General features: G+C 36.4%; 1 protein-coding gene across 8 annotated transcripts in view; it reads right to left on the bottom strand.

Annotated features, from left to right (window-relative positions):
• DNM3 (dynamin 3) overlaps window positions 1–13,157 on the bottom strand; it is a 693,285-nt gene that overhangs the window by 112,682 nt on the left and 567,446 nt on the right. The gene's annotated exons all lie outside the window — the stretch shown is intronic.

Raw genomic sequence — 13,157 nt, 5'->3', positions numbered from 1 at the left:
GGAAAGCAGTTAACAAAATATGCATAATCTTTACATAACTAAATAGAAGTACATAATCATACCAAGTTCCCAGGGTCTCAGATGCAGTATTTCTATTATTTCTTTATCTTATCATCTTTGTCTTTCTAATAGAGTTTAATCAATTTCTTTTATGTTACGTATTTCCCCTTCTGGATATTCAATTTTCATTGCTTTTTATTTCTGTTCTTTATCACCTTCCATTTAAATGTCTTTCTCTTTTACTTTCTTATTTTTTTGGTGCTTTAAAACCTTCTTCTTAGAAATCTTACAGAAGATAGTTGTTTGTCATAGAAAAATGAGAAAACAACACAGAAACAAATGTAAAACTTCCCTATCCTATTAACATTTTGGTGTGTATCTTCTGAGAATTTGTATGTGCAGAAATATACATATAAATATAATCTTATATAATTTAAAAAATAAAGATGGGATTATACAAGGTATGTAACATTTTTTTCCCAATAGATTTATCATGAAAATTCCCATTGCAATTTATATATGTCTACATGCTTTTTGTTTTTAATTTGCTATATAGTATTCCATTGAATGAATATACCATACTCTACTTAACCAATATTGATGCTCTTTTTAAACATTGGCAATTATGAACAATATTTCAAAGTCATTTTTAAAGAAATATCTTTGCACAATTATTGAATTATTAGCTATAAATGAATTTTTAGGAGTGGAATTGCTGGGCCAAAGGCTTGCATATAACCAAGGCATTTGATATATATCATGAAACTAGCCTCAGGAAAGGCTGGGCCTACACTCTCTTACCCTCAGCACACATACAGAATAGCTTCCTCATTACCACCTGTCATCATATACATTATTCAAAGAAAATAAATAACCCTAATTGAGCTGACTGTACCTAAACTATTTACAATGTTCTGACTTCCAGCTAAGCATTTAAAATATTATAGAGGGGCGGCGGACTTGGCCCAGTGGTTAGGGCATCCATCTACCACATGGGAGGTCCGCGGTTCAAACCCCAGGTCTCCTTGACCCGTGTGGAGCTGGCCCATGCGCAGTGCTGATGCACGCAAGGAGTGCCCTGCCACGCAGGGGTGTCCCCCCCGTAGGGGAGCCCCACATGCAAGAAGTGTGCCCCGTAAGGAGAGCCGCCCAGCGTGAAAGAAAGTGTAGCCTGCCCAGGAATGGCGCCGCACACACGGAGAGCTGACAAAACAAGATGACACAACAAAAAGAATCACAGATTCCTGTGCCGCTGACAACAGAAGTGGACAAAGACGATGACGCAGCAAATAGACACAGAGAACAGACAACTGGGGTGGGGGGAGGGGAGAGAAATAAATAAATAAATCTTAAAAAAATATTATAGAGGTAATATACATTATGATACTGTACTCTCCACTACTTTCTTCTACCAAGATTATCACTCTCCATCAATAAAACATTTTCAAGACACTATGAGGATGGAATTTCAGTGTCTATTTATATGCTCTGATATATTATCAGGGACAGTATTTTATGATTGATGTATTATCAGGGACAGTATTTTAAGAGATAAAGTTCTGATTTAAGAAGGTATAACAAATTAACATGGATTTAACATCTGTGCTCTTCAGTATAATACATTTTGATGCCATTTGATTTGGCAACCTCTATGTTTTCAAAGGAGTACTTGAATAGAATCAATCTCAAAATGAATACTTTAGGCAATAATTACTTCCTAATGAGGGCTGACTAGACTAGATGAATGCTTTGGGAAATCACTAGACAACATATTTTTTTTAAGTTGTACAAACATGTGTTTAAATTCTGGCTTTCCTCACCCTCCCCACCCCCCTTTTTAAAAAAATAAAAGCTGTGATAGTTTGAATTATGTACCTGAATTTAGCCATTATTCTTAATCCACATTCCTGTGGGTATGAATCCATTGTAAATTAGGATCTCTTAAAGGTGTTACTTTTAGTTAAGGTGTGGTTCACCTGAATGAAGTTGGATCTTAACCTGGTTTACCAGAGGCCTTATGAAAAGAATCAGAAACCAGAGTCAGAGAAAGCTGCAGGTTGAAACCAGGAGCCAGAAGTAAGTGGAAACAGGAAGAGAAAAGAAAGGACATCACTGTGTGACAGGAAACAGAGACACAAGTCAAGGAACCCCAAGTATTGCCAGCAAGTCAATACTAGAATGTTACAGACTTGGGGGAGAAAGCATCACCTTGCTGATGCCTAATTTTGGACTTTTTGCCTCAGAACTATGAGCCAATAAATTCCCATTGTTTAAGTTAAACCAATGAATGGTATTTGTCATAGCAACCTGGAAAACTAATTCGTAGAAAATTCTTGTATTTAACCGAATTAGAACTTAATAAAAACATAGTAGTTTTAAAGTCCTGTTTGGGCATGTTTCTGTCCTTTTTCTCCTTTCCAAATGATCCTTCTCTCCAATCAATATAGTCAACCTTACAATTCTATTGAAGGGAATATAAGAATCCTTTTGTTTAAAAAGATTGACATTAAGTGAAGTAATTGTATCTTCCTCTTTCAAAGGCAATAAAGTATTCATAAGGAAAGAGGTTAAACGTAGCTTTTCACTATAAATTAAAAACGTTTTGAACACTCATTTCTGAACCTAAGATTATTTCTAGTTTTTATCTGTGTTTCTTCACAAGCATCATTAAGAAACTTGAGAGCTTTTATTATATCTATTCCTTATATTTAAATTTTTTCTCTACCTTTAATTCTAATTTGACATCAAAGACATCTAGTTAAACCTCAAAGTTTCTATTAAAAAAATAAAATAAGGTTACTGAATTTGCTGAAGTCTCCAGGGAAGGACATACCAATAGAGGGCATCAAATTAAAGAAGGAAATGAAATGACTTCTTTCTAGGACAAAACATGAAGATTACTTTTTACCTGAAGGCCTCAGTTCTGAAAATGGCTAAAACACAACCATCCTCCTTGTTATTGTATATATTCATTCACTTTCCCAAAATTGACTCAGGCAGCCTGGATTCTACTCTTCCTAAAAAGACACTGACCTGGAATCTGTGGTCCAGGGAAACCCATCTAGGGAGGAGATAGACTGTACCCTAAGCTATTTAGGATGTCACTATGCCAACGGAAAAACATTTTCAAAGGGAAAAATAAGTAATGGGCCTGGAAGGAAAATCTTTCTTGAGCAACTGTGATCTCACAAAAGGGAACTTTGTTTTTTTAAGGAAAAATGACAAAATATATGTAAGTGTTCTAGAAAGAATGTGAATCTTCATTTTTCATTCCAGCATGCATTCATAACATAAATCTAAATTAGCAGGAGTTTGTTTACTTGATGTTTAGAGGGTTAGCTCCCAAATTGTTAGTGTAATCTAAAGATGGATGAAGCAGATCAATTTAGCTGCTACTCAGAAAATGGATTTCTTGTTACAGACCCCATGGAATAGGTGTGTATATGTATGTGTGCGTGCATGTGTGTTTGTGTATTACACTTAATTCATAAGGGAAGATGAATCCATTTCATCCTGCTCATCTGAAGACACCTTAATTGTTCAGGGCTCATTTTCTTTGAAATCAGGTTAATATCTTAAATAATAAGATGCCAGGCACTAAATAAACAATTGGCCTTTGCAAGTCTACAACGAGCCACCTTTCATTACTGGCGCATGTTTACAGCAGGCAAGAAGTCAGGTATTTTGCCTTGGGGACAACTCAGAACAAGCATTCCAGCATGAGAGGGAAAAAAGAATCTCATATTCTCCTTTTGAAGGCTCCAGATCTATACTCTGGAGACAGTAAAGCTTGTATTCCAGGGTTTTCCATTTATACTGAAATTCCAAGCTAAAGGAAAATAGCATGCAGATGGGCTGTTTGTGATTTGAGGAGGCTCTTTCGTGCCAGAGACCATGGTTAGTAACAACGATCATATTTTTAAAGTATTAGCATTATATTTTTGCACAAATGATCATTTATTCATAACACAGACAATTACAAGAAAAGGCATAAATGCATTAAGTATCAGAACCTCCAAAATACCCACTTCTCAGTTAAAAAACAAAACAGCAAATGCTTGCTTCTTGCTCACCCTTCAACCAACACTGTACCTCCACCTAGCACACAAAGATCCCCCACAGTACTGTACCAAGTGTTTACAGGTAGTACCTCGAGATCCTAGAGGGCTTTCTGCATCATCCTAGATGTGTGTTTCATGAGCAACAGTTCAGAATTTTTGAGTTTTATTGCTCATTGTGTTAAAATTACTTGAAAATCAATAAACGCTATTAAACTCAACATCTCCTTGCCCAGAAGAACTTTATGAAACAAAATACAACAAATGGATGACTCTTGCTATGGAGAAGCATTTTCTGTGGGAAATTTTACAAATGCTTTTAAATCATCAGTGAATCACTAGTGAAAGAGAAAAACCATAAATGCGTCTCAAGTGGTCTAAGGGTTAGCACCTCCCCAAAATGTCAGCAGCTGGTTCCTTGATCTTCATCATGCACAAGCTCACTATTAGTACACTCCTAATTAACACAGAAAGCAAACTAGAGCAGCAGCACATGAAATTCCATACAGACTCAACTGTAATATAAGTAATTAGGATTAGACACACTATTCTAAAATTAAAATATTTTATATGATATAAGAACTAAAATATAGGTTTTTATATTTTGTCCAAATGTTTTTTTCCAAAAGAAGTAGTGTTAGTTAGAAATATTATCCTTTACTTTGTGGAAGAAAGTTTTAACCCATTTCATAAGTTACCAGCTGTTTTTAAAAGTATTCAATAAATGGCTTGAGTTCACCCCTTTACTCTTTCACAAATACCTATTTATGCTTTATTTATATTATTTTAGCTTTATTAAATATTATTGCTTGGGTCCTAAGCAGTTATATCAAGATATACATTTACGAAGTGACACATTCTTAATACCAACCATCTATGCCAACTTCTTCCATAATAGCACATTCCATCAAATTAAACTGCAAAAGATTTCCCACATTTGTTTTACATTCTACATGTATGGCTTATGAATAGCAATTTTGATGAATTCCAGCTGGTTTAAATATGCAGGCCAACCCATATATAACAATACTTTTCAATTTTTGTATTCAATGAAGCCCATTTTAAGCAGGCCACCTGGTAAGAAGACACACTAATATTTTTCCATATAAAATCTGAGAAAACAAATCATCATGCTGAACTGAAGACCATCTTCTCCAACTCCATTACTATACATTACTAAAAAAAGTGATACGTAGCTCTAATTTTTGGAAAGGTTTAATTAAAATTTAAACAACCCAACAAGCCCTTGAACTACTAAGTTGCTCATTTACCTATTAAAACAGCAACATTAGAATACTTTCCAACATTTGTATGTGTTGCCTAGTTTCACAGATCTATCATACACATTTCAGGCTCCCCCTCTATTCTCCACACCCTCCAACTTCAATCCAGCTGGAATACATCAAGGACGCAGAAGCCAAGTCAAATGTTGACCCCACCCTCCTCTATCCATTTTAAGGCACCTTCAAAGCCAGAGCACTGATCTAGTCAGTTTTGCCAACAAAGTTAGCTATCCTGCTATTTAAGACTCTAGTTTGGGGTTTTTATAACTGCACATTAACATGGGAGCTTTGATTTTTGGTCAGAAACTTCAGCAGCACTGAGTTTTATCAGATTGCTGTACCTTTTCCAAGGAAGAGACCTATTATTAAATATTCATAATCTTTGCTCTCAGTGTCAGTCATCTCTTTCCTCATATTATCAACCTCTCCAAACTGCACAATAACTAACCCTGAAGAATACAGAATTTCCTTTCCAAAAGGTCAAAATAGAAGAGCCATTATGGTGACCCAAATGCATATTTTCCCTGACATTTGTACAGCCTATATCATTCGGCACTGCAACAGACAACAATCATTTCAACATGCATAGAAACAAACTTGTCAAGGCCCATGCAGGAGGGGAGTGGGGGCTGGAAAGACAGAAGAGCTGCAACAGGACAAAGAACTTACTTTGTTGTTTCCCTGTGCATGCAGCCGCAAGGCAAAAAAAAAAAAAAGAAAAAGTTAAACATAGATTTATTTTTAAATTACAGGGTTTTTCTTGCTAGAGGAAAATCAAAACAAATAATTTAACTAGTCACTGACTTCCCATACACAAACATACAGCTCTCAGACCTCATGGACAATTCAAAGAATCTACTATGTTAAATAAAATCACACATTTATAACAGCAGAAAATTATGACAAAGATTCTCCCCCTTCTTTCTACTCAGAATACTTGGGGTATGGGGACCTGGCCAAAAAGAATTGGTTTGAATTGGTAATAAGTGAACTGTTAGCATGAAAGGCAAAGCGTTTAGTATGTCTGCTTGCTCTTTCTTTCCTGACAGCCCCTCCTCTAACATGCCAAGAAGTGGAAAATTTCATCAGCCAGTGCATTTTTAAACAAACACTGCATCCTTGGTTTCAAAGAAGGTGGAAAAAAAAAAAGGAAAAAGGAGCTGAGGAAAGGAGTGGGTGGTTCTGGGGAGACGGGGTAAGCAGACCAAGTTACGACCTCTATCCGTACCCTTTCCTGTATTTTGTAAATTATGAGTTTTGTCTTGAGCTGGCATGAAAAGTGAAGACTGTATAGTGGGGATGCTGCCAAAATAAACATTGGTCCACATTCAAGAAAATGGGTCTGGAAAGGTTAGTCACAAAAATGTAGTCATTTCTAAAAGCGACACTTTGGATAGAGACACAGAGAACTGCAGAGAACTATGGCAGTCGGCAGGCAAATGGCTCTCCTGTTTCAAACTAGAGCTGCAAGAGTGTGATTTATATCAAACAATTTAACTCACATATGGCTTTAAAAAAATAAAAGAGTGATTCATTACTCCCAGGGCAGACCAAGTTCTTGCAAGGTCAGATCCTGTGGGGGAGATGTGATGGGATATGGGCAGAGAACAGAACTGAACTCTTCTCACAAGGGGCCCAGGAGGAATTTCTCACTGAGATGTAGAGTTGAAGAGAGCTGTTACTAAAGTGTATGCATCTGTGTAGGAGACTAAGACCAGGGTGGAGTAACAGGTCAGGCTGGAGATTGGGCATTTAATTTTTAGTTTAGGATGTGGAGGGGGAAATAATGCATAAAGAACTTTTCTGGAGAGCAGCGAGAGAATGATTTCCGGAGAGTGTTATTTTCTGGAAAACAACGTCAACTGGTGTCTGTGGGGAAATGCCTAATCCAAGGACCATCACATTTAGTAAAGAAAACATAAATTTAAAGACACTGATAATACAGTATAGAGAATTTTCTTGGCATGGTGAGCTGCTACATATTTAACTGTTTGTCACTAACTTAGCTGAGATATGAATATGGTACAAGAATGAATGAAGGGAGTAGAAAGAGTTCATTCTAAAGAACATGCCCACTTTTCAATAAGGCAATACTGAATTCCCCACTGGGAATTTTTATCAGTAGTAAAAGATTATTTCAGGGAATAATGGGACCCTGGTTCTCCCAAGAAATGCAATATTGCTGAAAATACCTCAAACAGACGGAGTTTATTGCTTTCCAAGCAATGCAGCTTTTGATCTATTAAATAAGTTTCAGGAGTTCAGTGGAGTATTTTTGCACATTAGGGAATTACTGGCTTTCACACTTGATGGCAGATGGTTCTGTTTGTAGTGGTAACAATGATGTCACAAAGAGTAGGCGGCCTTAATCCTTAAATAAAAGAAACACAAAACCAGAGGACGTGGTGTGGCTCTGCCATTTCTTGTTTACACCAATCATTTCCCAATTGTCTATGCTGAGAGAGTTATAACAGTCATGAATGGTGAAATTTAAGTGCTTTATAATTTTCTTCGCTACTCTGTGTGGCAGCAATTTATGTTTAGACCCTGGAAAGTGCTTCTACTGAAGAAAAACTAAGACTCTTCTGTATTTGCCATGTAGTTGCTCTCAGTTCCACGTGAAGCACTGCTGATCAAGCTAAGAATAAGTGAAACTTAGTCCCTCTTAGTCTTAAATCTTGTGTTGCTAGACTGCTGAATAAATGCTTATAAGTAGTCATCACAATATAAATAAATATCTATCCATGGCCATCCCACTTCTCCCCCTAAAATGAGAGACCCTTTGCTCTTTTTGCCACAGAGAAGTATTCACTTTTAGAGTCTATCTAAGAGGAATTCTGAAGTACCCAAAGGACTTCATTTTAAGATGGTTTCAACCTCCAAGGCATTAATTATGGCTGGTGGAGTCCTGAGTTCAGAGGAATAGTGAAGCTTCAGGGTGTTTTACTTTCTATCGTCATTTTTAATCTACTGTTGAGAAGCAATGTACTATAAGGGAGGATTGCCTACATAACACCTAATAAAAACCTCTTAAAAGTTCTGAGGAGCTACTGTGAGTTTCTGACTTACAAATATGCAGAACTGAGCTTGCACTGAATTTATTTCCAGGGCATATATGGATCTGCCGGCTGCTTCCTTCTGGCCAGCAGGTCAGGGTCTGAGGCAGGCTTGTGAATTCTCCCATAGTCTGACAGCTTCTGGCCTCACTCCTGACTGACATCCAATACTGGTTTGTCCATTCAGGCAGCATGACCCCAAGAACTCTCTCGAAGTAATTCGGTTTCCTCAGTTAACAGATGGGGAAATTCTCTCTCTCACATGCCACAGTCCCACTGTCAGTTTCCAGACAAAAGGAAACTTGTAATTTGGGAATTACAGCTTCATGTGCACGTTAATTATTTTGAATAATAATAATAAAGGCTACGAAGCATTGAACACATTCACCATGTTCTAGGTACTGAGTTAGATGTGGTATATGAAAGCTTTCACTTAATCCTATAAAACCACTCTAGAAGGGTATTATTAGTTTGAGTTTAGAGAAGAAAAAATAACTGACCCAATCCACACAGCTAATAAATGGCAGGGTCAGGATTCAAATGTGGATGGATTTGACTTGACGTCTATCTCATTTCACTGTACATACTAGGTTTCAAAGACTGGAAGTCTTTAATGCTTATATATAGTTCAAGTCATATGGTAAGACAACAAAACTTTGCCAGAAAAATCAGTCCTTTGCCACATCACATTCTTTTGACAGATAAGCAAATTCTCCTTTATAGGAAAATTTTATGTGAATGTGCCAATAAAATAATCTTTTTAAAATTCTTTAATTGTAGCTTCTAATTACTGATATATACACACACTTTGATTATATCTCAGTATCATTAGTGAATATAACTATTAATTTCACTAGCAACATCTTTACTTTAAAATTGTGTAAAATCCAATATACTTATTTAACAATATAAAATGTTAAAGAGGTTATAATTTTAAGTTAATGGCCAAAGGAGATAAAAATAACTAACATTCTGTTAAATCCAAATTCAGATTTAATATATTTAAAACATTGCAGGTGATCAGAAATATGAAGTCAGTGTTGGAATGTTAAATTTGTGGCTCTGTAAGATCATTGTAAATTAACTGGGCAAGTCAGTGACACAGTGGGAAACTGAATGCAGGGCTCCCCATTTCCACTGTAGGGCCACACACTACAGTGTTAAGATAAAAATTCTACGTTTTACCTTGGATCCAGAAAGATGAAGGGAGTGAAGGTAATTGTAACATGCTTACGGGAAAATAGAAGAAAACAATGAAATATAGTTGGCTGTTGTATTTTGTATTTGCATCTCTCTTTTCCACTAGACTTGGAACGCCTATGAAATAGGAATTGCATACTTTTAATCTTTGAATCTCTAGAGTCCCCCATAACAGTGATGGATGAAGGGAAGGAAGGGAAGGAAAGAACCAAATTTTTGCAGGAAACCCCAAGAGAAATAATTGTGAGACAAAAGAAACAGGGTATCAGAACAGTTTGATATGAGGAACATAAAACCTCCTATCATGTGAACTTGATAGAAAAAAATTGTGGGGAAAAGCATGCTATAGAAAGAAAGATTTGATCAAAACACCATTTCCTTCAAATTTGGGTAATATTAATAGATATTCATTCAAACAAAGTCAAACTTAAATAATTAAAAATTGACCTTTTCAGAATTTTTTTCCCCCAGTCAAAACAAGGGAACAGAACTTGTGAGTCTAGACAAACCCTGAATGATTCATTACTAAGGTAAATAATTGACTGATTTGTTGTTGTCTCAATGGTTTACTGATACAAAAGCAAAATGATACACTATTCATAAATGCTAACAATTTACTTAGACATCTGTTATTAGGTTAATCTGACTTCTTCATCAACCCTTTTTAAATTAGGAATACCTATATCTAAAAGTCTCTCTCCCCCCAAATCCAGATGAATGTGTATACAAATGGAATATTCTATAAGCATTCTATTTAACATTCTGATTTCAGTAATTAGCTTCCATTTAAATATCTAAAAGTCAAGCAATCACGTAATGTGATCTTTACAATTAGGTGGAGCATAAGAAATATAAATACTGTTTATGATGAAAACTGAGAAAAGCAATGTTATGGGATACTGCCAAATTTAATTTCCTGTATTTTCTATGGTATGTATTAAAAAAAAATGCTTTGTCTTAATCTTCCAAGCAACTGTTCCAAGTGCATATTTATAAACAAAAATGATGTGAAAAGAATCAAAACTGATTGTGTAGGACACCTCCAGATTTGCTTAAAATTGAACATTCTGGTGAAAAAAATAGCAAATATTTCTTTAAGGACCTTCTTTGTATACAGCTTTATGAAAATGAAAATTCAGATTTATAAATATAGTTCATTGAGGGAGAAGTAATTTTGTTTTTCCAAGACAGTTTCTTCTACCATAAGAATTACCTCACATAATATCTTTAAATTGCAAACATGTTTATTAGTGCATTTAAATTGGTCTAATTTACAAAGTCATGACTTATTAAACCTTTTTCACAAACATTCTATAAATAAGCATATTTGGAGGATAAAAAGTAGCATAAAGTACAATCTCACTGGACTATATTTTTATATCCATAGTATTTTATCCTTTCCCTAATTGTTAATTAGTTTTGTGAACACTATTAAAAATAATAATCATCAATGATGCTATAATAATAACTATTATAAATAAAAATAGTTTTAACTTGTATCCATACTGTTTGTTGTTTCTCTACATTATGTCAGTCGTCCTATGTGGTAGGGACTATTAAATCCATGTTAGAAATCAAAATTTTGAAATACAAAAGGCAAGTTATGGGAAGTGGACTTGGCCCAGTGGATAGGGCGTCCGTCTACCACATGGGAGGTCCGCAGTTCAAACCCTGGTACTCCTTGACCATGTGGAGCTGGCCCACTTGCAGCGCTGATGCGTGCAAGGAGTGCTGTGCCATGCAGGGGTGCCCTCCGGGTAGGGGAGCCCCACGCGCAAGGAGTGCGCCCCGTAAGGAGAGCCGCCCAGCGGGAAAGAAAGTGCAGCCTGCCCAGGAATGGTGCCGCACACACGGAGAGTTGATGCAGCAAGATGATGCAACAAAAAGAAACACAGATTCCCATGCCGCTGACAACAACAGAAGCGGACAAAAGAGAAGAACACGCAGCAAATGGACACAGAGAACAGACAACAAGGGCGGGGCAGGGCGGAGGGGGGAAGGGGAGAGAAATAAATCTTAAAAAAAAAAAAGTCTAGTTAACTTGCTTAAGATTCCATAACTTATAAGCATCTGAAATTTAACTCTAGATAGCTTGACACTAGAGCCTGTGCTTTAACCCACAAATTACACTGCTTCTTTCTCATAATGACAGCCAAAATGATCATTTAAAAATGTAAACCCTATCATGTTACCAACTGGCTCAAAACCCTTTAATGGTGCCTCATATCACTCAGAAGAAAACCCAAAATACTCATCATTTTTTTGAGGCCTACATAACCTGTCTCCTGACCACCCTCTTGGAAACCAACTACTACTTTTCTCCTCCTTCACTGTGTTCCAGACACTCTGACCTTCTTGCTGCCACTGTAAGACACTGAGTTGGCTTTGCACTTGTTATTCTTTCTTCAGACTTTACTATCATTTACTCCCTCCTTTCCTTGAGGAGTCTACTCAAATGCCAACTTTTCAGAGAGGCCTTCCTTGTCTAGCTTTACTAAAATGAGCCCCTCCCACTCCCACCATTTGCCCCCTGCTTAAATAGATATTACCACTAATTTCTATAATAATACACAGTTAAATGGTTGTTTGTTCACATGTTTAATATAAATTTTATGAGGGCAGGGCCTTATTGGTCACCTCTGTGTGACTAGTGCCTAGAACAGTCCCTAGCAAAAAGCACATGCTCAACAGGTTTTTGTGGAATAAATGAAAGAAAAATTAGGTGTATGTGCATTTTTAATACATATATTTGTGTAATTAAACACACTGCCATAAATATAGGAAAGAGTAAAAAGTAATGATTACAACTGACAACAAAAGTAAAAATGGTACTTAGATATTTTAAATGATTTCCCATATGGAGTCTTTAGTATGACAAATATTTATGCAAATATATATGCAAACAGCAGGAGAAAAATTGGACAACAATTCTGAAAATCATAATCAGGCACTTCTGGGTATCACCAGGAAAGGGCTTGGATTAACCCTTCTTTGGAGGATTCAGGGTATGTGGAGTGGTTTATGGTTTTAGGTATCAAACAGATTGGTATAGGTAGGGAAGAACTAAAATCACAGCAACGAGGAGAGCATTTAGGCAAAAATATTTCTTTGCTCCTGGAATTCTGTTAAATTCCAATGTAACCTCAGAAAGGTGGTCAGTTTGAAATGCCCCCAAAAATGCTTCAATTGTCCTACTTTGTACCCATCACAGACTGTCTCTTGAAAAGACTCTACCACTATTTTGGGCTAGGAGGACCCAATCTGTGTGTCATCAGTCCCTTAAACTGATCTAAAGCCAAGTAAGCGTCACAAGGGTCAAGCTGGACTAAATCCCTCATGTTTAGTCTCAGGACTTATATGAAAGAGGAGACACCAAGGTAGTACAACTTCTCGGGGAAGAAGCAGTGTATAAGTGAGAGAACAAATTATTTGCAGAGTATATTTAATGGTGTGTGTGCATATGTAAGGGGTTACTCCCAGAGTTGAAATTTAGAGTAGTCTGCATAATATTACATTTTCCAAAGAGCACAAAGGACTGTTTATTAACTTAAATTAGAGAG

This window comes from Dasypus novemcinctus, chromosome 13 (genome assembly GCF_030445035.2).
Source record: "Dasypus novemcinctus isolate mDasNov1 chromosome 13, mDasNov1.1.hap2, whole genome shotgun sequence".
NCBI lineage: Eukaryota > Metazoa > Chordata > Mammalia > Cingulata > Dasypodidae > Dasypus > Dasypus novemcinctus.
Note: the sequence above shows the minus strand (reverse complement) of the source record. Positions and strands in the feature narration are given on the sequence as shown.